Source organism: Lynx canadensis, chromosome B2, assembly GCF_007474595.2.
Source record: "Lynx canadensis isolate LIC74 chromosome B2, mLynCan4.pri.v2, whole genome shotgun sequence".
Taxonomy (NCBI): domain Eukaryota; kingdom Metazoa; phylum Chordata; class Mammalia; order Carnivora; family Felidae; genus Lynx; species Lynx canadensis.
The window spans coordinates 73,946,289-73,972,107 of record NC_044307.1 but is presented as its reverse complement, the minus strand read 5'-3'; the positions used below and the strand labels follow the sequence as shown (position 1 = coordinate 73,972,107).

Below are 25,819 nucleotides of genomic sequence, written 5' to 3'. Positions count from 1 at the left end.
TCACATGAAGTATATGGAAGTTGTGGAACAGACGGACATTACATAAATATCATTTAGTGTTCATGATGGGGACAACAATTTTTTCATCTGCAAATATTAGGCATTTGGGCTGCAGAAAAGGATATGTTGATAAGTTTGGTTGCTATGAAAATAAATGGCTCTGCTTGCTTTTATAGAAGTACCTCTTTAAGGCTAATTTAAATTTTGTTTTCTGTCTGCTTCAATAAGATACATATTTTTTAATGTTTACTTGCTCATGAGCAGGAGAGGGGCAGAGAGAGAGAGAGGGAGAGACAGAATCCCAAGCAGACTCCGTGCTACCAGCACAGAGCCCAGTGCTAGGCTCAATCTCACAAACCGTGAGATCATGACCTGAGCAGAAATCAAGAGTCAGATGCTTACACCAACTGAGCCACCCAGGTGCCCCTCAATAAGGTCTTTTAAATACAATGATTAATATTGGACTCAATTGTGTCCTGTAGTAGAAAGACTTCCCAGATTTCTCTAGAATTGAGGAGGTGCCTCTGGTCTCAGCACAGGCAGTATGGGTCTCAGCTCACTTTGTCTTTGAACTCGATTCCCATTTGGGGAACAGGAGCTAGAAGAGGTGGCATGAGCTGGGATCATTCATATTAGTTCAAAAAAAATATCTACTAAGGGCTCACTGCAAGGCAGATTTTGTCCTGGATGATGTGATGGGGACATATTATGAATGAGGAAGTCAGCGATTCTTATCAACACATACTTGAACCCAAGAGGACATGTATCAATATGTTCATTGAAGTATTGTCTATAATAGTGACTCAGATGTCTATCAATAAGAGACTGGCAAAATAAACCATGAGATATTCATACAATGGAAAATCATCCATCATTTGTAGACTGTGAGGTAGGTTTGTATATGGAAAGGTGTCCACATGATTCAGAGAAAAACTAACTATACAAAGTGATACTTATATCCAGTTTAGTATTCTGTGTAAACACACACAATACTATATATTTTGTCCATAATCATTAGATGCATAGTAAACACCCCTGGAAGAATATCCTCCAAAGTAGATCCTCCTACTGCACAGTGGCAGGAGTGCTATTCCCACTGGAGACAGGCTATTTGGTGACAGTCTGGCAGCCATTCTGATGGCCCTACATTAACCTGATGACTGTGGTTAGTCTCAGGGAGTGAAGGGGACCAGGATTAAAGACAATTATCAAAGGGAGTCTTAGGTATTATCTACAACATTTTAATTCTTAAAGATGATCACAGTAATGAATTAAATGTATCTTAACTATTAATTTAAAAATAAGAATTAGTAATTACTTCTGTCTAGGTGCTAACAATCCAGAGGAGAAACAGAACACACTCAAATAATTCTGATGCAAAACAAAGTGTGGTCAGTGCTACTGTTATATCCAACTGTGTGGTAGGAATATGAAAGTGGAAGGGACCTGTCTTTCTGTTTCTTGGAGGAGGAGGGATGTAGTGACAGTGTCCTTAGTGAAAAGAAAACTTTCCACTATATAGCATTTTGGACAGCTCTGGGAATATCATTAGCTAGGCAAGACTGGACAGCTCTAGTATAACTCTAGTTATAAACTCTAGTATAACTAGTTGTCATCTGCCAACTCAACCATATCAAAAGATGTAACCAGGGAGCGAGGAGACGATGCTGGAAGGAGAGCCAGATGGAAGATTCTAGCCCATATTAATTAGGAGTGGTTTGTTTGCAATTAAATAAGACTGGTTCTGGCTGTCTAAAACCGAGAGAAATGAATTAGTGGGATATTTGTGGAATTCATGGCATCGGTGGGAGGCTGAAGTACTGAACTTGGAAAATACAGGTAAGCAGCAAGCACCTTGAGACAGCAGGAGTGATGAAGGTGATGGAGGAGCACCCAAAATTTCTCATTTAGCAACGGCAGCCTAAATGTGAATAAAATCTAGGAACACCACCATCTTTGTACCATATTAATTCTGATACAGACTAGGTCACCGGCACTTGGCTGCCAGAGGTGGGAGAGAGAGTAAACCATATCCCCAGCTTCCACAGTGGATGACAGGGCATCCATAAATACAGCACGATGGGAGTCACCTGAAATGAATGGAGTGGGCAAGCTGGGGAGCTCAAACAGAGTAGTGATTATTAACTGGGCACTTAATAAGTACAAGGTACTGTTCTAAGTACTTTATATGGGCATTATTTAATAGTCACAGTAACCATATAAATCAGGTATTAGTATTACCAATATACAAATAGCATTAGGTAATTTTCTCAGGATTGCAGAGATACTAACTTGGTAGTCTGACTCCTAGGTCTATATTTTTAATGACCTACTACTGCAGATATCCACTCTATGTCCCCTCCTTGACTTTGCCCCCATTTCCCACAGGAATACAGAACACTTGACAACACTGAATTAGAAATGTATAGAATACATTACACTTAAAGCAACCCAAAATGTTTTCACAGCTGTAATCTGTTCTTATCACACTTCCAAACTCAGGGTGAGAAAATGTTCTGATCCTTGTTTTTCTGACGCTAAAGGAGGCAGTTAAGAATTATATGACCTTCCCAAATGCCCTCGTGATGAAGAGCTAAATTGAGACAAGAACTCAGAACCAATGAATTAATAAGTAACCAATTTATTTCCCTGGTCAGGAAATTATGACTGCCTCTTTAAGTGAGGTTTCTAGAACCAGTCTTTATCCAAAAATATACACTATAAACTACAAATCAGAATGAGTCATCAATTCCCCCCTGTTTAAAACAGCTCAATGGCTCCAATAACATTTAGGACAAAACCTTAACTCCTTAGCATGACTATAAAGATTACAACATACTATCCTGCCTTTGGGCCTTATCTCTTTCCACTCTTTCTTCCCACGTTCTTTGTTTTCCCCTTGTTCCCAAATGTTTCACAGAGTTCCTGCCTTAGGACTTGAATCATCATTCCCTCTGCTTGGAATGCTCTTCTCCTAGTCTTCACATGGTTGACTTCTTCTTGCCCTTCAGCTCTCAACTTAAATTAAGACATCTCTAAGACAACTTTCCTTCCCACCCAAATTAAAGTAACCTTCCCTCCATGTCCTTTTACCATGTGTTAATTTACTGATAGCACTTATCAGCCTGGAATTTTCTTGTTATCTGTTAGTCTTATTGAGTGATGGATTCTCTTCTCCCGAACGTAAACTCCAGGAGGGCATCATTCTCCAGACTGTATGTGACAAGCAAATGTTCACTGAATAAATTATTTCCAGTTCACCCAACCATATGGGTTTTCCCTTTGCCCCTCAAATGTCAAGTAACTGTAGCATAGTAAGTCTGGATAGGACTTGGAAAATTTTCCTTACTGTTATAGTTCAAAAATCTGGGACAAAAGGAAAAGTAACCTGCCTGAGTTAATAACAAACATGGACTCAAATCTGGGTCTTTTCACTTCCAGCCCATATTAATTAGGAGTGGTTTGTGCTCTTTCAGTACATTGTGCTGTCATAAAGAATCAAGAACTGAGGTGATGTTTGATTTATAACTTCTGTGGCCGTGATCCATGAAAGGCCACCATGAGCATGGGCGTATTGCCTCTGAAGATGAACACAGTAACACTGGGATAGTTGGACACCTGAACGGATGCCTGTGACAGGCTCATGTTCTATTCACTATTTTAAGTGCTTGGCATGTACTAATCCATATAATCCTCATACAATCCCTATTAAGTAGATACTATTATTATCTCCATTTGTATATGGGAAATTTGAGGCACAGCTGTTACGGAGCTTGCCCAGGGGCGTATCGCTAGTAAGCTGTGCTGTTAGCATCCAAATGTAGGTGGTCTACTCCAAAGCCCTCACTCTTAACCACTAATGATATTTTGCCTGCTCTGGCTATAAGGCACAATTTATCCCTGAAAACACTAAATCAGAAAGTTTCCATTGGGACTAAATTGTTAAAAATCCTGGGTTAATTGTGAGGCAAACAGGAGTCAGTAGCACAGTTTTTATCAATGCAGTATTGGCAGAACTGACTGTTTTGCTTTTTAAGGCTTTAATTTTCTTTGTACATAATCCTCCATAAGCAGCAATAAAAGAAACAGAACAAACACCATTGAGTCACTGGCTTCCAAAGTACTGAGCAGTGCTTTACTGATGGCAGGTGTACGGAGCTTCCTGGAACATGCTGTTTACAAATAAAGACTTCTTTCTGGCATTAAGAGAATGGAGATTATGTGGATCCTGCTGGTTGGGGAGCATGACACACTAAATAATTGATTAAAGAGGAATGGCTTCTCTGCTCCTCCATGCAGGCCAGAGTGTTTTATTAAAGTTGCTCTCTGAAGATGGAAATGGCAGTTGGGCTAGAGCGAAGGCACTGCACAGAGACAGTCTCAAGCAACAGAGCAACAAAATCTCTGTCACCTGGTTGGGAGTAAGCATCCCCTTTGAGATCAAGAGCTCTCTACTTTCTGACTGAATGGGGACAATTTCTTACCTTAGAACTCTTCCCATGTTCCCCTTCTCAATTCCATTAAGTTTATTGACTTTCCATTCTGATTACTACTAAAATTTCTTTTAAGATCAAACCAATCAAGATAGAGTCCAGAAGAAGGTAGAATCTCAGATATAAAAAGAGCCAAACTGTCTTGAGAAAGATCAGAGGGTAAAGTGGGTATTTGGATTAAATATTTCATTTGGTAACATAGGTTGATGGTGTATCTTCCTCATACCCATTTGTTAAACCCCATAGTAATATAAGGTTTGAAATTTTCTAGCACAGCATAGACTGCTTTGATAATGAAGCTTGACCACAAAATTGATGTTTTTACTTCCTCATAATCACATTTCAAATTGACTGTATCTAGAATGATTAATAAATTGTTTCTCTGATTTTTTCTTCAGTGGTACAGACCTATTGATACTCTTAAGGATAGATAGCTGGACATAGAGATACCTGACTCAGAAAGGTGTTGTCAAATCTGCTTGGGGTTGAACATTTATTAAAACACTTTAATCTGTATTATTGTATAACTAAACTCAGCATATGTACAATAAACATTCAGACCTTACATATGGAAATTGTTACTTCTCAGGTTTTTAAATTTTTAAATTTAAATTCTAGTTATGTTAACTAACAATAGTTTCAGGTGTATAATACAGTGATTCAACACTTCCATACAATACCTGGTGCTCATCACAATAAGTGCACTCCTTAATCTCTATCACCTACTTAACCCATGCCCCCCATCAACCTCCCCTCTGGTAACCATCAGCTTATTTTCTATAGTTAAGAGTCTGTGTCTTCATTTGCCTTTCTCTCTCTTTTTTTCCCCTTTGCTCATTTGTTTTGTTTCTTAAAATTACACATATGAGTGAAATCATATGGTATTTGTCTTTCTCTGACTTATTTTGCTTAGTATAATACTCTCTAGCTCTGACCATGCTGTTGCAAATGGCAAGATTTCATTCTTTTTTATGGCTGGACAATATTCCGTTATATATATATATACATATATATATATTATCCGTTATATATATATATATATATGTACATATATTATATGTATATATGTTATATATATTATATATATATTATATATATATAACGGAATATATATATATGTATGTATAAGTATATCACATCTTCTTTATCCAATCATCAGTCGATGGACACTTGAGTGGTTTTCATAAGTTGGCTATTGTAGATAATGCTGCAATAAACATTGAGGTGCATATATCCCTATGAACTAGTATTTTTGTATTTTTTGGGTAAATACCTAGTAGTGTAATTGCTAGATGGTAGGGTAGGTCTATTTTTAACTTTTTGAGGAAATTCCATGCTGTTTTCCAGAGTGGCTGCACCAGTTTGCATTCCCATCAACAATGCAAGAGGGCTCCCCTTTCTCCACATCCTTGCCAACACCTGTTGTTTCTAGTGTTGTTAATTTTAGCCATTCTGACAGGGGTGAGAGGATATCTCATTGTAGTTTTGATGTGTATTTCCCTGATAATGAGTGATGTTGAGCATCTTTTCAAGTGTCTTAACCATCTGTATGTCTTCTTTGGAGAAATGTCTATTCATATCTTCTTCCCATTCTTTAATTTGATTATTCATTATTTGGGTGTTGAGTTTTATAAGTTTTTTTACAGATTTTGGATACTAACCCTTTATCAGATATGTCGTTTGCAAGTATGTCCTCCCATTCTGTAGGCTGCCTTTTAGTTTTGTTGATTATTTCCTTCACTGTACTTTTGATGTAGTCCCAACAATTTATTTTTGTTTTTGTTTCCCTTGCCTCAGGAGACATATCTAGGAAGAAGTTGCTATCGCAGATGTCAAAGAGCTTACTGCCTGTGTTCTCCTCTAGGATTTTTATGGTTTTAGGTCTCATATTTATGTTGTTAATCCATTTTGAATTCATTTTTACGTATGGTACAATAAGGTGGTCCAGGATCCTTCCTTTGCATGTAGCTGTCCAGTTTTCCCCAAACCATTTGTTACTTCTCAGTGTTAATAGTTATCACAATTAATTAACTGAATTCCTCTTTGTAGGAGAAAAGAGTACATGAACTTAAGTTACATGTTTGCCCAATATCTTCAAAGTAATTAGCAACTATACAAAATTCAAAACTATTTCCTCCTATTCCATGCCCTCCCCCAATAAAAAAAAACAACAACAACTAACATTCATTGTAGGAAGCTGACTTGAGAAACCATATGAATTTTACCCTTTTGATTGTTTGAAAAATTCTAGGGTCAGCAATTTAAAAATCATTCAACCCAAATAGTAGAAATAACATGGACTAGGAATCTAGAGACCTGGATCTCCCTCTAATTAGCTGTTGGTCCTTTGGTGAGTTTTTCAGACCCTCTGACCTCTACTTGCCTCACCTTGAAACTGGGATTATTAGTGTGTGCTCTCTGCAAAGCTCTTCCGGTTGCTTCCAGTATCAAAGCAATATTGTAAACTAAAATATGCTCTCCAAATGTAGGATGTCATGCACCTTAAATAGCTATTTATTTTTTATTTTTTTAAAAAAATTTGGGGGGGGGGGCACCTGGGTGTCTCAGTCAGTTAAGCGTCTGACTTCAGTTCAGGTCATGATCTCCCTGTTCCTGAGTTCAACCCCCACATCAGGCTCTGTGCTAACAGCTCTGAGCCTGGAGCCTGCTTCGGATTCTGTGTCTCCCTCTCTCTCTGCCCCTCCCCTGCTTGGGCTCTGTGTCTCTCTCCCAAAAATAAATCAACATTAAAAAAAATAATAAAAAAAAATTTTTTTGAACATTTATTTATTTTTGAGAGATAAAGCATGAGTGGGGGAGGGGCAGAGAGAGAGGGAGATAACAGAGCCCGAAGCAGGCTCCAGGCTCCGAGCTGTCAGCTCAGAGACAAGGGGACTGAACCACAAAACCACAAGATCATGACTTGTGCTGAAACCAAGAGTCAATCGCTTAACCAACTGAGCTACCCTAGTGCCCCTTGTCTTTCAATGTTTTTTAAATATCAGCCTGAGAATTAAGAAAATAAAAAATAATAGAAATGTTAGATTTTTATATCCAGATTCAGTCTGAGAATCAGTTTCTGGGAGTGATATTACTCATGCCTGTCCAGTAGTAGTGTCCATCAAAATGGCAATACTCCCAGTTTGTGATCCTCAATAGATTTTTTTCTTACACTGCCAATAATGCAACTTATTGGACTTTAAAAGGAGTTAAATAATGACCCTTTTCTTTTCCTGCCAAGTTTTTGACATAAAATGAAGTCCTGAGGAAAACTTGCTTTGGGGAGATGATGAGAAAGCAACCTTGGTAACTGAGCAGGTAGGTAAGTGACAGAATACCTTTCATTTAGCAAAATATCACGTTTTAAAAATCTATTTAAAACACAGTGATTTTTGTGTTTATTTTGTTTATTGTTTATTGTTTTTTAGAGAGACAGAAAGAGAATGTGAATGGGGGAGAGGGGCAGAGGGAGACAGAGAGCAAATCTTAAGTAGGCTCCACGCTGAGTATGTAGCCCGACATGGGGCTCAATCCCATGACTCTGGGATCATGACTTGAGCTGAAATCAAGAGTCAGATGCTCAACTGACTGAGCCACCCAGGTGCCCCTAAAATGGACCGTGATTTTTGAAAGAGGAAAAATACTAACAGCCACTAGGCAAGAGAAAACAAAGTATGGAAACCACTAAAAAATAAACAGGGATATGTATGTGAGTAGACAAAGCAAAAAAAGACTCACATAAAGTAAATAAAAACAAGAAAGAAATTGCATTGACACAATAGCAGACAAAATGGTTCTAATATATCCTTAAAAAATATTGTCAATTTACTAAAAGTGAAACTGAAACTAAAGCACTAAAATATAAAATATCAGTGAATATTTTAATAATGTCTCTGGCTCAGAAAATGTAAAACCATGAAACTATAGGTAACTGAGAAACTTCTGAAGATTAAATGAAAAGGTGAGATTATAGCAGAAAAAACAATTAAAAAGTAAATCCAAACATTTTGTTACCTACATAATTCATCTTCTACAGAAAATGTAAAGGTTAAAAATCTGTCAATGCTTCAAGTTTCTGTTTCAATACACTTACAGAATCCTAGAAATTCCAAATTCCTATACACAATAACGGCAATCACATGATCCACTAACATAATGTTTATGGCAGACTTCCCATGGAAGCACTCTGAGAAATTTAAAACTGTCCTTCAGGGGCACCTGGGTGGCTCAGTCGGTTAAGTGTCCGATTCTGGCTCAGGTCATGATCTCACAGTTCGTGAGTTCAAGCCCTGTATTGGGCTCTATGCTTACAGCTCAGAGCCTGAAGCCTGCTTCAGATTCTGTTTCTCTGTCTCTCTCTGCCCCTTCAATGCTTGTGTGCCATCTCTCTGTGTCTCTCTCTCTCTCAAAAATAAATAAACACTAAAAAAATTTAATTCTTTTAATTTAAATTTTTAAATTTAAATTTAAAATTTCAGAGAAGGCTCTGGTCTAATGTTTAACTCTTCAGAGTGGCTAGGGGGTATCTTTACCACCTTAACAGACATTACTTCTATCAGAAAGACTGTTCCACAGGCAGTTGACCCAAGGAGGTGCCCAATACTATTCCCTGTAATAGTTCAGTTGAAAGAGAACTTGACATGAATTTAGAACTGGGTCTGAGCCCCAGTACGGACTTACACACTGGGTAATCTTAGGCAATTCACTGAACTTCTCAAGACTCAGTTTTTTTCCATCTGTGATATGTGACTAATAGCAGCCTAACTTCACAGGGTTGGTGAGAGAGCCAAATAAAACAATCTGTGAATGTACTTGGTAAACCATGAAATATTAATAAATGCACAGTCTCTAGAATTCCTGACAGGGCAATTCAAATTAAATACTTGTTTTGATTTTACAGAGTAATTTAGATGAAAACGTGAAGTCTGAGCACTTCTGCTCTGTCATGGTGTACAATAAAGCTGGTGTTAATTAGTCCTAATCAACGCCATGTTTGGGAGGTATGCATTTCTTTGAAACTTGTCCCACAAGATACTACAAATATAAAGTGTACTCAAATTGTTTTCACTCTGGAATTATTTGTTGTTCTGTGCAAGAAGCAGTAAAGGTGGCCTGCTCACATTAGCATATCCAGGTAGTGTCAAGACTGTACCAAAAACCACCTTTTCACACGCCATTCCACTAGTTTCCCATACATCCACCCCTACTACAGACAAGACTATTCGTCTGTCATCTCCCTCTTAATGGTTTCCAGGTTTAAATTTTTAGATGCTATTTGCTTCACATTTGATCTTCCTTTCTCTAGAGAAATTCATTACTCTTACTCCCTTAACGATCACCCCTCTTCTGGAAAATGCTCCATAACTGTCTCCTATTCTTCTTTAATTCTATTTTAAATCCCACATTTAGAACAGAGTCATGTAAGATCCCATATTTCTATAGATGTTGATGGAATTTTGGGACACTGCATGAAATGAAGACGGGGCTATATGACAGTGGATCCATTAAATAATGTCAGTTCACTGCAGCTTAAAAAAAAAAAAAAAACAACAAAAAACAAAAACAGAAATAGAAAACTGGTCCATCCAGTTCCCATTTATGAAGGGAAACAACCATGAATCAGATTAGAAGTGTCAGTCCCAGTTCCTCTCACACTCCCAACTTAATGCGTGTATGCATATGTGTGTGTATGTGATCTTCTCAGCTGCTTAACTCCTTAATTGCTTAATCAGTAGGGCACAGAGGAAATTCATTAGACAGAAAATTGTAGTCTGTGCTGTTGCTAGTTTGCTGTGAATCTTAAGTAACCCACTCCAGCTCAAACCTCTCCTGTAAATTAGTGTGTACTACTAGCTGATACATAAGGTCCCTCCAAATATTCATGAGATGGTGAGAAGAAATCAGTAATATATCTTTGCCATACCATAATCTGAAAAGTAACTTGCTATTTTATGCCACATTGTTTTCAGTGAATTTAGAGTTAAGGTTGGTATACTTTATATAGATGTCATTATAGGAGACAGAAAAAAAATGAAGTAAAAGAGCATGAAAAATGTGCTCCTCTCTTGAGTTTCTTTCAGTGGAGTATATTGTGTACTGGTATGATAAGCCCAAATGTTGTAGCTTGTTCCTCTGTCTGGTGTCACTAGAGGCTTTGCAAAGAAATGGAGCCCCCTCTATAAGTTCCTGACCCCTAACTGCCTATGGCCCTGTACCAGTCTGAGTCCGAGAGGTTTTTTTTTGTTTTTTTCCAATTTTTCTTTTAATGTTTACTTATTTTTGAGGGAGAGAGAGAGAGAGAGGGAGGGAGAGACAGAGAGACAAAGCATGAACAGGGTAGGGGCAGAGAGAGAGGGAGACAAAGAATCCGAAACAGGCTATAGGCTCTGAGCTGTCAGCACAGAGCCCAGCGTGGGGCTTGAAACCACAAACCATGAGATCATGACCCGAGCCAAAGTCGAATGCTTAACTGACTGAGCCACCCAGGTGCCCCCAGAGTCATTTGATTTGTTATCTCTACTAATTAAAAAGGCTCTTCTATTCTGCCACGTGTTTAGCTTGCTTTGACTTCAGGAGCTTTGGAACAGAGCAAGTGACCTTATACCAGCCCCGAAAGTGAAGTTAGGTCTACTGGTGCTACCACTGCTGCCATCACTGTTCTGGGCAGCCTGTCCCAAGGTTCTGGATCAAGAGGTATAAAGAACAGCATCTTGAGGCTGGAATCAAATCACTCTCTTTGATTAAAAAACTCTGACATATCTGTGAGCAACTAATGGACGACCTAAAGACTTTTAAAGTTTTATAGACTTTCTAAGGCATTGGGGAGAACCAATAATGCTAGGTCTTACACAAAATAAATGCTTAGTATATGTTTATTGAATCAGTCCACCAGACTGAGTAACATTTTAAGGGAAGTTCTCCATGAGCTGTGATGGTGAGCCAAAACCAGGAAGATAAAGTGTAACGGAAATAAGCATCAAGGCCTATACTTAGGTTGATATTAACTTAATAATAAAAGGACCTTATATTTATATAGATCTCACATTTAGATTTCTTCTAAGTCCTGGGATCCTCCTAAGTTATATTAAGGTGCTGCATGCAGCTAAGGGATTAAGTGTGTTCAGATGGAGAGAACATTGTCTTCATTAAAATAACTTTTGAGAATAACAATTATAATTTACCTTCATGAAAATACATCATGTAGTACAGTCTTCTTGAACTGTGTATTGGTCAGGCCATATCGGAAGCATATATTCTATTCTGAGTAATATATTGTAAGGTTTGGGATTTATGAAGAGTCGTAAAGTAGAGAGTTGCCAGGAATTTGTTGTAGTAAAGTTTGTTGTAGTAAAGTTATAGTAAAGTTCTGTTTAAAGGAACAACTGAAGGAATTTGGAATGTTCAGCCTGGAAAAAGGAATATTGGTGGTGGTGTAGAGGGTGGAGTGACAGGAGTAGGGAAAGTATAATCACTATCTGTATATTCAAAGCTCTGAACAGCCGTTACATCAGCAAGCTGAGATATGCAGCCTCAGAGGCCAGAATAGAACTGCTGCAGAGGAATTAGCAAGGTAACTTTTATCTAATATAAAGAAAATCTTCAAAAAAATCAAAGTTGCTGAAAAATCCAGTACATTTTTTTTTGTGTGAGGTAGAGCTTGTAAATAATCAAGGAAAGATGAACAGACTTTTGGGTGTGGATCATCTTATGATTTTGGCACTGGGCAAGAGGCTGGAATAAATGCTCATTAATGGCTTTTCTTGGGGCTTCTAAGATTCCATGGTTTAGCCTTTCTCTAAAATAAGCGTAAGTAGAGGCAAAAACACATCTTCTCATAACCTACATTTTTTAGTGGTACCTATGTTCCACTCTCAGTGCTCACCATATTGCCCCAAACTTAGCAGCTCAAAATATGCATCTTGCCAGTTAGGCTATGGAGAGGCCCCTACATTACATAGCGCTCAGGTGGGAAGACTCCATGGCTGACAGAAGGTCAGAGAAACATGATGACAGGAGTCTGGAATCATCTAGCACTGTGTTGTCCAATACAGTAGGCAGTGATCACAGATGGCTACTGAGCACATGAAATATATCTAACCTTACTGAGTTGTGCTCTAAGCGAGACAGACACACACACACACACACACACACACACACACTTTCAAAGACTTATTATGAAAAAAAGAATTTAAACTATCATTAATAACTTGTATATTGATTATATATTGAAATAATATTTGGATATAGTGGGTGAAATAAAATATATTAACAACATTAATTACACTTGTTTCTTTTTAATTTTTTAAATGTGGCTAATAGAACATTTTAAATTATATATGTAGTTCATATTATATTCCTACTGGATATCATTGATCTCAAGATGTTCTTCACATATGTATATGGTGGTTGATGCTGGCTATTAACTGGCATCTCAGCTGGGCAATTGACTGGAGTGCCTACATGTGGTCTCTTCATGTTGCTAGGGCTACAGCCCAGTATGGTGGTCTCAGGATAGTTGAAATTTCTGTATGGCAACTGAAGGCTCCAAAAGTAAGCTTTCCGGTGTGCAAGCCACAAGTTACATTGGCTCTTTTGACTTAGCTTTGGAAATCACATTCATCACGTTTGCTGCATTCTACTATTTATCAGGTAATCATAAACCAGCAGAGATTCAAGAGGAGGGCCACACTATAGTAGAATGTGTGGGATGGAGGCTACTGTTGCAGCCTTCTTGGAAAATACAATCTTCTACAACTTGTTACCAGCATAGACTGTTGGAGTTATGAAATCTCCTTCTGATTTAAAGAGCCATTCCTGAGGTTTAAATAAAGTGCTGGGTTTGAAACAGATTAGAATTCTTCTATAGAGACCTTCAAATCTTAAAGGTAATCAAATAGCCATTATTAAGGGAAAATGTAATTTAAAATATGAACTGTCACTTAAGCCTTAAAAAAATTGTCCACATGCTAAGGAAACATCACAAATCCAGTCTGGTAGTCACAGAGTTGAATCACACAACACAGAATATTTATTTCTAGTTTTGTTTTTGTTGTGTAGTTTATTACAGTTATTAGAAGTATGTTCCTAATTTCTAAAACGTACATGTTCAAAACTGACGAGCAAAAAGTCTTTCCTTTCCAAATGTACTTAAATTTTTCTTCATTTAAGCTAAGCCCTTTGAACATCAATTAATAATTTATACAACGTGGATGTGAAGATGTGTGATAAGTTTTGGCTTAAGGATAATGGATGATTTGTAATGAGTATAAAATTATTTTATAAGATATAATTTAATGTGATTAATTTATACTTGCTTTTTAGATGGTTCTGTGGTATGGTGAAGCTATACCCAAAGTATAAAATATCATGAAGATTAGATCAACATTTGACTTTAGTCAAACACATGTAATTGGTCCTGAGGGCTCCTACTAAATATGGAGTTTTGGAAATAAGTGAATGTTGATTTTTGTGTGTGTGTTTTTTTTTCTTTAAATTTGAATAGGAATTGTCAATGCAGTTAGTTTAAATGTTCAGCTTATATTGTTCCTTTTGCACCTCTTCTTTAGAGTTTCAGTTGCCCAGATGATTTGCACTTTGATATTAATTTATTAATACAAACTATTATTTTCATTTATAATTGATTTAATTATTTGTTAATGAACAATATTTAATTTTAATTTGTATTTAATATCAGTAAGTATCAGTATGTAAATCCACTAGGTTCTCTTGGATTATGGCACCTTTTGATATGCCTTACTAGTAGATCATTTGATGACCAGTTAATTGAACTGGGCAGTTGGAGTGGAGAAAATACAAAACAAGAAGAACAATAACGTACAAAAGCAAAAGCAGAAACAGATAAACCTGCATTATTTGCAAAAATTATCAGGATTCTGTACTGCTTCCTAATTTTGGCTGTCATTTTATCCTGTTTATGCAGCAACCAGAATACAATGAAAAATTTCCCACTTCCTCCAGAATGGTGGTCAGATTCATGTGTTTGAAAAGCACACAGATACCAGCTGGACTTTATTGCACACACTGAAGACATTCAGCTCTGCTCCTAACATTTGCTGTCTAAATAACAAAGGCTCTTAGAATGAATCATGAAACTAAAAATAGCTTCTAGTACCTTTCAAAAGGATTTTCACTTACGAAAGGATTTTCACTTAGAAGAAAAGCGCTTTAGCCTGTGGAACCTTCTGCTTCATTCTCTTATGTAAACAAGAAAGAACAACAGGTAGCATAAGTTACTAATGTTTTCAATTTAGTCTTACGGAGAGATGGACTACTACTCAGTGACTTGAAGACAGAGCTAGATCAAATAACCTGGAAAAAAACTAAACTGGACTCTTTTAGGTCTCAATTTATTTAAGTTAAGTAATAAATCTGATTTATAAAATATTATTCTATTAAAGTAAATGTTAATAGTATGAGCTGTGGATCATACATACATAGACCATATAAGTCCTCACCTATAAAACAAATGTGAAAATATCTAATAAGATTTTGGGGATGATTAAATAGCAAAATATAAATCAATGACTTAACACATAGTGAGTCTTCAGTGTTGTTATTACAAGAATGCTGTAGAATACCAACAAACTGGGTATAGAGGGAACACATGTCAACATAATAAAAGCCATATATGACAAGCTCACAGCTAACATCATACTCAACGGTGAAAACCTAAAAGCTTTTCCTCTAGATCAGGAACAATACAAGAATGCCCAGCCCACTCTCACTACCTTTATTCAACATAGTACTGGAAAACCTATCCTGAGCAAATCTGCATGAAAAATACATAAAAGGCATCCAAACTGGAAAGGAGGAAGTGAAAGTGTCTCTATTTGCACATAACATATACAGAAAATCCCAAGGCTCCATCAAAAAACTTTTAGAACTAATACACAAATTTAGTAACATTTCAGGGTAAAACATCAATATATAAAAATCTGTTGCTTTTCTATACACAAATAAGGACTCATCAAAAAGAGAAATTAAGAAAACAATCTCATTTACAATTTCATCTAAAAGGAGAAAATATCTAGGATAAATTTAACAGCTACTATGGAAAAGAGTACAGAGGTTCTTCAAAAAATTAAAAGTAGAACTACCACATGGTCCTACAATCCCACTTCTGGGTATATATTCAAAGGAAATGAAATCACTATATTTCTTTTTCCAAATCACTATCTTGAAGAGATATCTGCATTTCCATGTTTGCTGCAGTATTATTCACAGTAGCTAATATATACAAACAACCTAAGTGTCCATCAATTAAGTAAATGGATAAAGAAGATGTGAGATATATATATATCTATATATATTTATATATATAGATATATATATATATATAGATATATATATAAATGATATATATATCTATATATATCTATATATATAGATATATATAGATATATATAGATATATATATATAAATACACACACACACATTAAAATATTATTCAGCCATCAGAAAGAAGGAAATCCTGCCATTTATAACAACATGGATGGACTTTGAAGGCATTATCCTAATGAAGTAAGCCAGACAGAAAAGACAATACAAATATTGTATATCACTTATGTGTGGAATCTAAAAAAAAAAAAAAAATCAAACTCATATTAACAGAGATAGAAAAGTGGTTACCAGTTGCTGGGGGCAAGGTTGGAGGAATAGGGAAATGTTGGTAAAAGTATACAAAAATACAGGGACGCCTGGGTGGTTCAGTTGGTTAAGCATCTAGCTCTTGATTTCAGTTCAGGTCATGATCTCACAGTTCTTGAGTTTGAGCCCTGTGTCAGGCTTTGCACTGACAGTGCTGAGCCTGTTTGAGATTCTCTCTCTCTCTCCCTGCCCCTCCCTCACACTTGCTCTCTCACTCTCTCTCTCTCAAAAATAAATTTAAAAACTTAAAAAAATAATAATACAATAGAATAGAGCAGAAGAGCGTGAACTGGAAATTAGAAAGTTAGGAAGCCCAAATTTTACTACTGGATCTGCTACTAATTAACTATATAACTGGAGTCAAGAGTCTTAATTTATCTATGAGTAAAATCAGGGAGTTGGCTAGATGTTCCCTATATTTTTGAGCTCTAACATTACATGATTGTGAATAATTGCTTCTCGGCCTTTTGGCTAAGATCAAGTGTAGTATATGATTATGAATAAACAAGACAATTACCAACTCCCCTTTCACATTATGCAGTATAGACCTAAATCTAAGGTCTGTTGGCTACCTAAATCTAAGGTCTTATGACTTTTAAGTTGGATAAAACACTCCTGGGATAACTATCCCATCTGCTCGATTAGTCAATAACTTGGAACTGAAGACTAGGTATGTATGTGGCCATAAGAGTGTATGCTCTGGAGCCAGTATTAGCTTTATGACCTTGGTCTAGTCAGTTTCCTTGCCTATATAATGGAAACACTAAGGGTATCTAACATCATAAAGTTGTGCAATGGAATGGATTCACACATGGAAAACACTTAGAACTGGGTTTGGCAAGGATAAGAGCTCAATAAACACTGGCACTATTATCACCTTAATTTTTTATTCCTTTTATTTCTTTTCTGGTCATTTATTGTTTATTAATGAGATTACATAAATCTTTAAAAAATAATAACATACTTTAAAATGCTACGTTAACATGTAATCCTTACAATCTCTTTAAAAAGTAGATGGAAAAACAAAGGAGAAAACCCTAGTTTGATTATTTCTTTAGATAGAGCTAACCTAACTGCTTGAAATCTCTTCCCATTGCAACTGAGTTTTCTGAAGAAATCTGGTCAAATTTAAAGCATAAAGTGAGATTCACCACCCAAAGGTCTTCCTGTTAGAAATCTCTAAAGACCAGTTGAGCTTTGCTCCACTCTCATCAAAATCTCGAATAGACTCTATTAACATATTGACTTGATTTTTATCACCTTTTAACTCTAATCAAAAGGCCTCTTCAAAATTAAAGGGGTTTCCAGCATTATCTGAACAGATGAAAGCTTTAGTGGCCCTAGTTTTTGAGGGTTTGCTAAGCATCAGGCTATTCTCAACTTCCCAAATGTTGTATGTAATACTCAAAATTAACCTGTGAGGTGAGTATCATTACAATTTTACACGTGAGAAAGACCCTAGCAAATAGGAAATGGTAAAGCCAGGATTTTTGACCCAAATTTCAAGTTACTTACTCTTTCCACAATAATAAATAGTAAGAGTAGAGTGAGAGGAAGGAAGGAAGGTTAAAGGGAAGGAAAGAAACAAGGACTTCCAGGAGCTCTGATATCATGGCTCCTCTACATTCCTTGAATTCCTGTAAGCCTGACACAGCAATCATTACCCCCTCAACAGTCTCCCTATCTGCCCTTAGTCCAGTCATTAGAAAAGTCAAGCTGCATCCTATAGCGGAGTGTAGAAGATGTGGCTTTGGGCAGCGTGGTAGACTCTGTCTTTTAAGTGGGACATAGAGCACATTTTCATAGAATATCTTGGATTTCTGGAAGGTTCTCTGATGTCCTCAAAAATCTATATCAAATAATCTCCTAAATTGCTTTATATATAGAGACTGGTTTATATATGGAGAAAAACAACACACACAAACAGGCAAACCTTTCTGTGAAACACTCTAGTATCTTGCTACCTAGCTTATCCAAGTTAAACATCAAATATCAGTTAAAAGCAAGAGTATTAAGTAGTAAAGAATTATGTGTAAAAGGTCAAAACCTGAAACACTAGCCCTGAAGTTAAAACTCTCCTTGCTAGATTGGCAAGAATGATTGGCATCTGGTGATAATAACTGAATTCACCCCATCTCTATCCTTGTTACACTGCTGTGGGGTATAGATTTTTGTCATTTCGGGCACCTAAAGCTACTACTACTCCCTTTGACCAAGGGAGGGGTCACATTGTCTCCATTCTTTTGGAATCTAAGCCAGTCAGTTTCAGAGCCCATGGGAGGGAGTGGGAAGGGGATGCCAGAAAGCTTAGGAATGCTGTGGAAGCTATTCTACAATTCATTTATGGTCATTTATTTAGTATGAGTGCATAAGTGAAGGCCTCTTTGACACATTCAACACAGCTTCTGGAGGACGGGCATATACACAAAAGTCAAAACGAAAACTCATTCTGGCAGTTTTATTCATGTATAACTTCTCAGTAGCCTAGTCTGACATGACATCCCACACTTGAAGGATTTTGTAGCTCAGAAAACCCTGGATTATTGGTCAACTGGCTCTGGCCTTTTTCTCCTTATGTGACAAATGGATTTCTCTGAAGGACTTGGCCTCTGACTAGAGTGGGTAACTCACAAGTCCTGGCTGAACCTGATAGCTCTTCAACCTGGCTGCAACCTGGTCTTGGATTATCCTGTTACTGCTGTGGAAAACAAACAAACAAAAAACAAAACAAAACAAAAAAAAACACCTGGGTGAGTCCCAGTGGATTATGCACAGAAATAAGGTAAACCAAGCCAGGGCACCAAAGCCTTAAAGGCTATTCATTTCTAATTTTTCAAGAAATGGGCCTCTTTTATGGATGGAACTTTTCCTTTAAGGCCTCTAGATTCAACACTGACCAGTGTAGGATGTCTTTTTACTAAGTGTCTTTCCCCACAAGCAAGGCTGCCTATACCCTCATCCTTAGTTCAAAATTCCCCTCCTCAGAGTAGTCTCTGTTTGAGGTAAGGACATACTTGAAAGACTACCTCTGGCTGATCACCTCTTAAAATCTATGCATGACCTATTTGTTAGAGGCAATGGAGAGAGTATAAGCTACCACCCTGTCCAGCTGGCTTTGTATACTGGCCCTTCCACTTCTCAGCAGGCAGCCTTGGGCAAATTGTTTACATTTTTTGTGCCTGTTTCCTCAACTTCAAAATCCAAAATGATAGGAGTGCTCACTCATAAGGTTATAGTGAGAGGGAAATGAATTGATTTGGGTAAAGTGTATAGAACAGAACAAGTGCCAAAACTGATCAACGTTAGCTATTATTTTCATTCAGAAGTCTGAGAAATGAGTATACATTCTAAAGTGGTAGTTGACTAGAATCAATCTGATCTTGAAGGAATGAGATGGGAAAGAGGTAAAATACAGCAGTAAAAGGGAAGTCTTGATTTGGGGTACTATGGGGAATGGCCTGGAGATGTGAGCCATAGGGAAGGATGTGATGGTGTCTTGAGGAGTAGGTTCTGACTTAGAAGCTAAGGCAGGAATTGAAGGGCTGTACTACAAATCTTTGGTATCCAAGGGGCAACAATAAGGGTAATTTTAAAAAGGTGAAGGCAATATAGGTAAACAAAGTGAAATAGCTAACATATTTACCTGAACTATAGTTTCTCTTAGGGTTAACTGTGGCAGAATAGGATTAAACTAACTATAATTTCCACTGAAGCAGAAACAGTTGCTTAGTTCTCAGTAAAGGTGTGCTGAGTGGATTAGGTAAGTGATGAATAAACAGCTCCAAGTCCATGTTGAATTTATTTGCTCCATAATCCTGGCCTGATTAAATCCAATGATGGCTTTTATTTTTTTATTATTTTTTTTAAAGTGGTTATTTTTGAGACAGAGAGAGACAGAGCATGAATGGGGGAGAGCCAGAGAGAGAGGGAGGCACAGAATCCGAAGCAGGCTCCAGGCTCTGAGCTGTCAGCACAGAGTCCGACGCAGGGCTTGAACCCACGGACTGTGAGATCATGACCTGAGCCGAAGTCGGACACTTAACCGACTGAGCCACCCAGGTGCCCCCAATGATGGCTTTTAGATAGAGCTTTGGGGATGTGGCCAATCCTATGTGTTCCTTTCCCCCTTTGTGATTCAATATCTACCAAGGAAAAAAAGGGGGAGAGTTTTATGGAACAAATCACAACTGTGTCTTTATAGTTCCACGAATGATGCTCCATACTTTTCTTGGGATAACTAAAGGGATTCCTTAGTGTATAAATAGATATTTATGCAAGTTTTCTTTAGCAAGTTCTCTTTCATTTTTTTTTTTTCTGAAACAGATGGTAGTCAATTGGGAAAACAAAATCATTAACATTTTTGTTGATTGCAAGAAATAACCCCAAACAAAAAGACTTTCTAGATTTATAGGGGTATATATTTAGATGATCTAAATTATCTTTTAATACTGCATTGCACATAATTTGGCATCCACCAAAATTAAGGTGCCTGAAGGAACGCTTTAATAATAGTCAATTGTGACAATAGAACAGACAAGACAGGCTAGAAAGGTGCGCATCCTTTGAACATGAAAAATAGTAACAACAATACTCCCCTCTCCATAAAAAACCAACACTGTGTGTGGCAAATAAATATGAATTTTAAAAATGACACCACAAAATGGTGTATTTAAATTAAATATAAATAAAGTTAGAATTGGTGGAAGAGTATTACTCTCTATAAAAAAAAAAAAAAAAATTACCAATTGGCCTTTGTTGAATCCTACTGCCTAAACATTATATCAGGGATCAGTATACTTTTTCTGTAAAAAACCTGATAGTGAATATTTGAGGCTTTGCGGGCTAAGAGGCCAAATTGAGTACAAGAAGTAGGTACTTACATATCGTATAGAAAAAATATTTCCACAATTTTTGATGACATTTAAACTATAATAATAACTGAGTACAATTTTTGGTAATACAAGCCTATCCATGAATGGATTTTTATTTCACTATAACATTTTACTTAATTGAGGTTCAACTTTATTGTTCCTTATCATCTAATTGATTGCAAATGCTTTTCTGTAAAAATTACTCATAGGTACTAGAACTATACAAAAACAGGCAGTTGGGTGGATTTTTCCTTCTGGCTATAGATTGCTGATCTCTGGGTTAGATTTTTTGAAGAAGACCAAGCAAAGCATTGTCCATAAAAGAGCAAATAGTAGTTAACCAATAACAACACTAGGTTACTGCTTTGCATGAGTTGTTACTGGGGTCCTGGTACTGGTATAGCATACTGGTGTTCAAACCAAATAATAGGAAATCCTTAGCATAAACTTGGAAAATTTTAGTAGAGATTGAGAATAATGTGAAAATGACAGTATCTTGATACAAAAGGAACCCAGCACAGAGCAGTGTGAGTTAAAAACAGTCAACACACAAGGGGGGAAGAAAAGGGCTTTCTGAATGGGTAAGATAGAGGGGATTCCCTTTGTGTCCATGGTATGGAGTATAGTCTGTTCCTTAGTGAGGAGAAACTAGAAATTTAAATCAGATCCTACCCAGAATTGCATATATTTGTGTTCAAATTAATTGTTAGTAAAGTGAAAATACTTTTCATTCTAGAATGTAGAGTGGTTTCAATTATCACCTACAAATCTCTTCACTGTCTTTATGAAGTCCTAAGAAACATCCTAAATATATATGTGGTATCTTGGCCAGTTATATGTTACTGCCCGCTGGAGCCAAGATTCTCAGTTTCAAATTGAGGAAAAAAAGATGAGCAGCTATGACCTTTCTCCCTCATCTTCCTCTCTAACCAAATACTCTATTAACATGACTTGTCTGTTATATAAAAATGTCTTAATTTGTCCATAGCCAGGTTTTACTTCACACATAGGAATCCATTAAATAAAATTCTTTGGCCCGGGCAGTAATTTATTCATTCAAAACCGTTTAATAGTTTATGCAACCATTTAACTCGTTTTTTTGTTTTATTTTGTTTTGTTTTGTTTTGTTTTTAGCATTTTTAGTGTCCTTAAGTAAAAGCATTCTTTTCAAGGAAAGGACTCAGGTAAAGTACTCAAGAATCTAGAGTCAAGTTGATGGGTTTGAATCTCAAATGCTATCCTATGTGACCTGGGACAAGTTACCGTTTGTTTGTTTTCTTATTACCAGTTCACTCAGCTGTAACATGGGAATAACAGTTCCTACCTCTTGGATTTTTGTGAGCATTAAGTGAGTTAATACACATAAATTTAGTATTCTGCCTGGTAGATATTATATGCTCAGTAAATACCAGCTATTTGTATAATTAGTTATTATTTTCAATTTACCTATGATATTTATTATAATGGCAATATTTTTGACATCAAATGAAGAGACTAAACTCATAAATTCATTGACAGATATTTTCTGTATGAGGCATTACTGAAGGCACTGGATAGCATAAACAAAGTAGATAAATACCTATAGTTTTGTAGGATTTTCATCTTCATGGGAGGAGGGGAGAACAGAGAAAAAAACCCAAAATGCAATCAGATAAAATGTATCACATTTCAGATGATTATCAATACTATGGAGAAAATTAACACGAGTAAGAGAGGGACTACTGAGAGAGGTGAAATGGCAATTCAACGTAGCCTGGGTGATCAGGGAAGTCTTCCTGGGTATGGTGCCTCTTCTCCTAAGGCACTGAGAGACCTTGGCTATGTTGCCAGACTCAGCAAATAAAAATACACAACATCCACTCAAATTCCACCAAGCTTGCTATATTTTATCAGGCAACTATGCCTGGAGATGAAGGACAAGTTTTATTTTGGGATAAAAGGCATATGAGTTTTAATGATAAATTCTGATGGGAAGGGGCTATCACAGGGGTGAAAGAGAGACGGTCCCAGAGCTCTGAGGATTCATGTTTCACTGTTGTAGAGGTCCAGAATGGGCTATCTTATTCTGATTACTTGAGGTTTTGAAATTTCTCTAGATTCCTTCCTGTAAGTGGGTAGGAAGTGGAACATGAAGAGCTCTATGGCTTCCTCTTAACTCCTTATATTTGTTACTGAGGGTCACAGTAAGTGGACTGAAAATTACCTTAAATGTCAGCTAATACAATCCTCAGGAAACAGACCCAGAAATATCTAATGAGCTGTTCAATATTATGAAGATAGTGCCTCTATGAATTTGGATTTGCCTCTATGGATTATTGGTTTACATGCTTGAAAGGTCAGTGAACTGCAAAAAAACATTCTCCATATATGATTTTTCTCCCTTTCTTCCCTTCTTCTCTCCTCTCTTTTCCTTTTCTTTTTTTCCCTTTTCCTCTCCTTTCCTCCCCCCACCCCATTTCTGTGATATTTTTCACCCATGATTCAGTATAGTACAGTTTCTCCCAAAAAGATGATTTCAGCAGTGGGTAGTGGTAGTTTCTACCATAAAATGTAATTCTTCTTCTAATGAGTCTGTGCTGTTCTCTCATATGCAGTTAGGGGAAAGTTGGCTTCATCTCAATCAGCTCTGGGACTATGGTGATAGTATTGATTATTACATGAAATTGAAAGATACAGTTCACTTGAACATGAGGACAGGCGCTTTTGTCCATTTTTGAAAATTCAGTTTCTACCACATTGCCTAACACCTGGTGGGTATCAGTAAGTAAGAAAATTAACAGTAGATAGGATTTTCAGTATTATGAGATTCTCTTAAAGTCAAAATTTGATTTTTGTTATATCACTAGAAATAATGCTTATTTTTATTTGTATGCTTCTTCCCCAAATAAGTGTGTCAGAGGTGTTTTCCTGCAGATGCTGAAAAAAAACGTATGGCATATTGGTTCAGAGAATAGGCCTCACATTTCATACTTCCTAGCCATGTGACTTTTCCTTATCTTTGTGCTTAGTTCCCTTTTCTATAAAATAGGGCATTAATACTAACATCATACTAGTGTCTCATTTCTCATCAGATTTTGAAATAGATATATTGATATATAAAGTATTTAAACCAGTTCCTGTCACATACAAGGCACTAGAATGTTAACCATTAGTATTATAGTAATCTTACATTATCTGTAATATGTCTTACATTATCCCAATACAATTCTTAGCACATTGTGCTCTATAATGATTCCTGGATGAATAAATGATTACAGAAAAAAAAAAAAACTATTTACTTTAATATTTAGAGTCCTCTTGAAGATACTGCAAAAGAGTATAAGATTTAAAAATATCACTGTTTGACTAGTCTAGTCATTAACACCTTAGAGAGAGAGTAGGCTGAGCAATTACAAGGATGAATAAGCCTCTGTCATCAACCTCTCGAGCTGGAGAGCAAACATATTTATATGGGCAGGAGGCAGTGCCTTCCCCTTTTTTTTTTTTTAAATTTTTAACGTTTATTTATTTTGAGACAGAGAGAGACAGAGCATGAACGGGGGAGGGTCAGAGAGAGGGAGACACAGACTCTGAAACAGGCTCCAGGCTCTGAGCTGTCAGCACAGAGCCCGACGCGGGGCTCGAACTCACGGACCGCGAGATCATGACCTGAGTCGAAGTCAGCCGCTCAACTGACTGAGCCACCCAGGCGCCCCGCCCATTCTAATCATGAGCCATGTCCACTTTGGCAGTTCAGGGCCTTTGATGAGCTTTTGTTGTTAGAAATCGAAAGAAAACACCACTGAGAGTAAGATGGAAGAGCAGTTTGTCAAGATGTGGGTTTGTATCATTTTCCCTTCCATCTATGCCTACACACAAAGTATATCACAGAGGTAAGTGATTCTATTCTTAATCCACCACAATTTGGCTTTCTCTCTCACATGCTAATAAATCCACATTGGTCAAATTTATATATTTTTTTCTTTTTTGTAAATTTTTTAAATTTAAGTTCAAGTTAATGAACATATAGTATAATAATTTCAGGAATAGAATTTAGTGATTCATCACTTACATATAACACCCAGTGCTCCTCCCAGCAAGTGCTCACTTTAGTGTCCATTACCTATTTAGCTCATTCCCCCACCCAACACCACTCCAGCAACCCTCACTTTCTTCTCTGTATTTGAGAGTCTCTTACAGTTTGTTTCCCTCTTTGATTTTATTTTTCCTTCCCTCCCCCTATGTTCATCTGTTTCATTTTTTTAAATTCCACATATGAGTGAAATAATATGGTATTTGTCTTTCTCTGACTGACTTACTTCACTTAGCATATACCTTCCAGTTCCTTTCATGTTGTTGCAAATGGCAAGATTTCATTCTTTTTGATAGTCAAGTAGTATTTGATTGTGTGTGTGTGTGTGTGTACATGCTCACATGTATATACACATGTATGTATATATATACATGCCACATCTTCTTTATCCATTCATCAGTTAATGGACATTTGGGCTCTTTCCATACTTTGGCTACTGTTGTCGATAGTGCTGCTGTAAATATTGGGGAGCAAATGCCTCTTTGAATCAGCACTCCTGTATCCTTTGGATAAATTCCTAGTATTGTTATTGCTGGGTTGTAGGGTAATTCTTTTTAATTTTTTTGAGGAACCTCCACACTGTTTTCCAAGAGACTGCACCAGTTTGCATTTGCACCAGCAGTGCAAAATGTTTCCCTTTTCTCCACATCCTTGCCAACATCTCGTTTCCTGAGTTGTTAATTTTAGCCACTCTGACTGGTGTAAGGTGGTATCT

At 36.8% G+C, this 25,819-nt stretch overlaps 1 long non-coding RNA gene and 1 pseudogene across 1 annotated transcript; both read left to right on the top strand.

Moving 5' to 3' along the window:
- The first annotated feature begins 5,140 nt into the window (after positions 1–5,140).
- Positions 5,141–25,224, top strand: LOC115514145. The gene is made up of 3 exons (XR_003968887.1): positions 5,141–5,288; positions 7,636–7,638; positions 25,212–25,224. It is a non-coding gene; the product is annotated as an uncharacterized LOC115514145 (long non-coding RNA).
- Positions 16,613–16,687, top strand: LOC115515178 (annotated as a pseudogene).
- Positions 25,225–25,819: the final 595 nt, after the last annotated feature.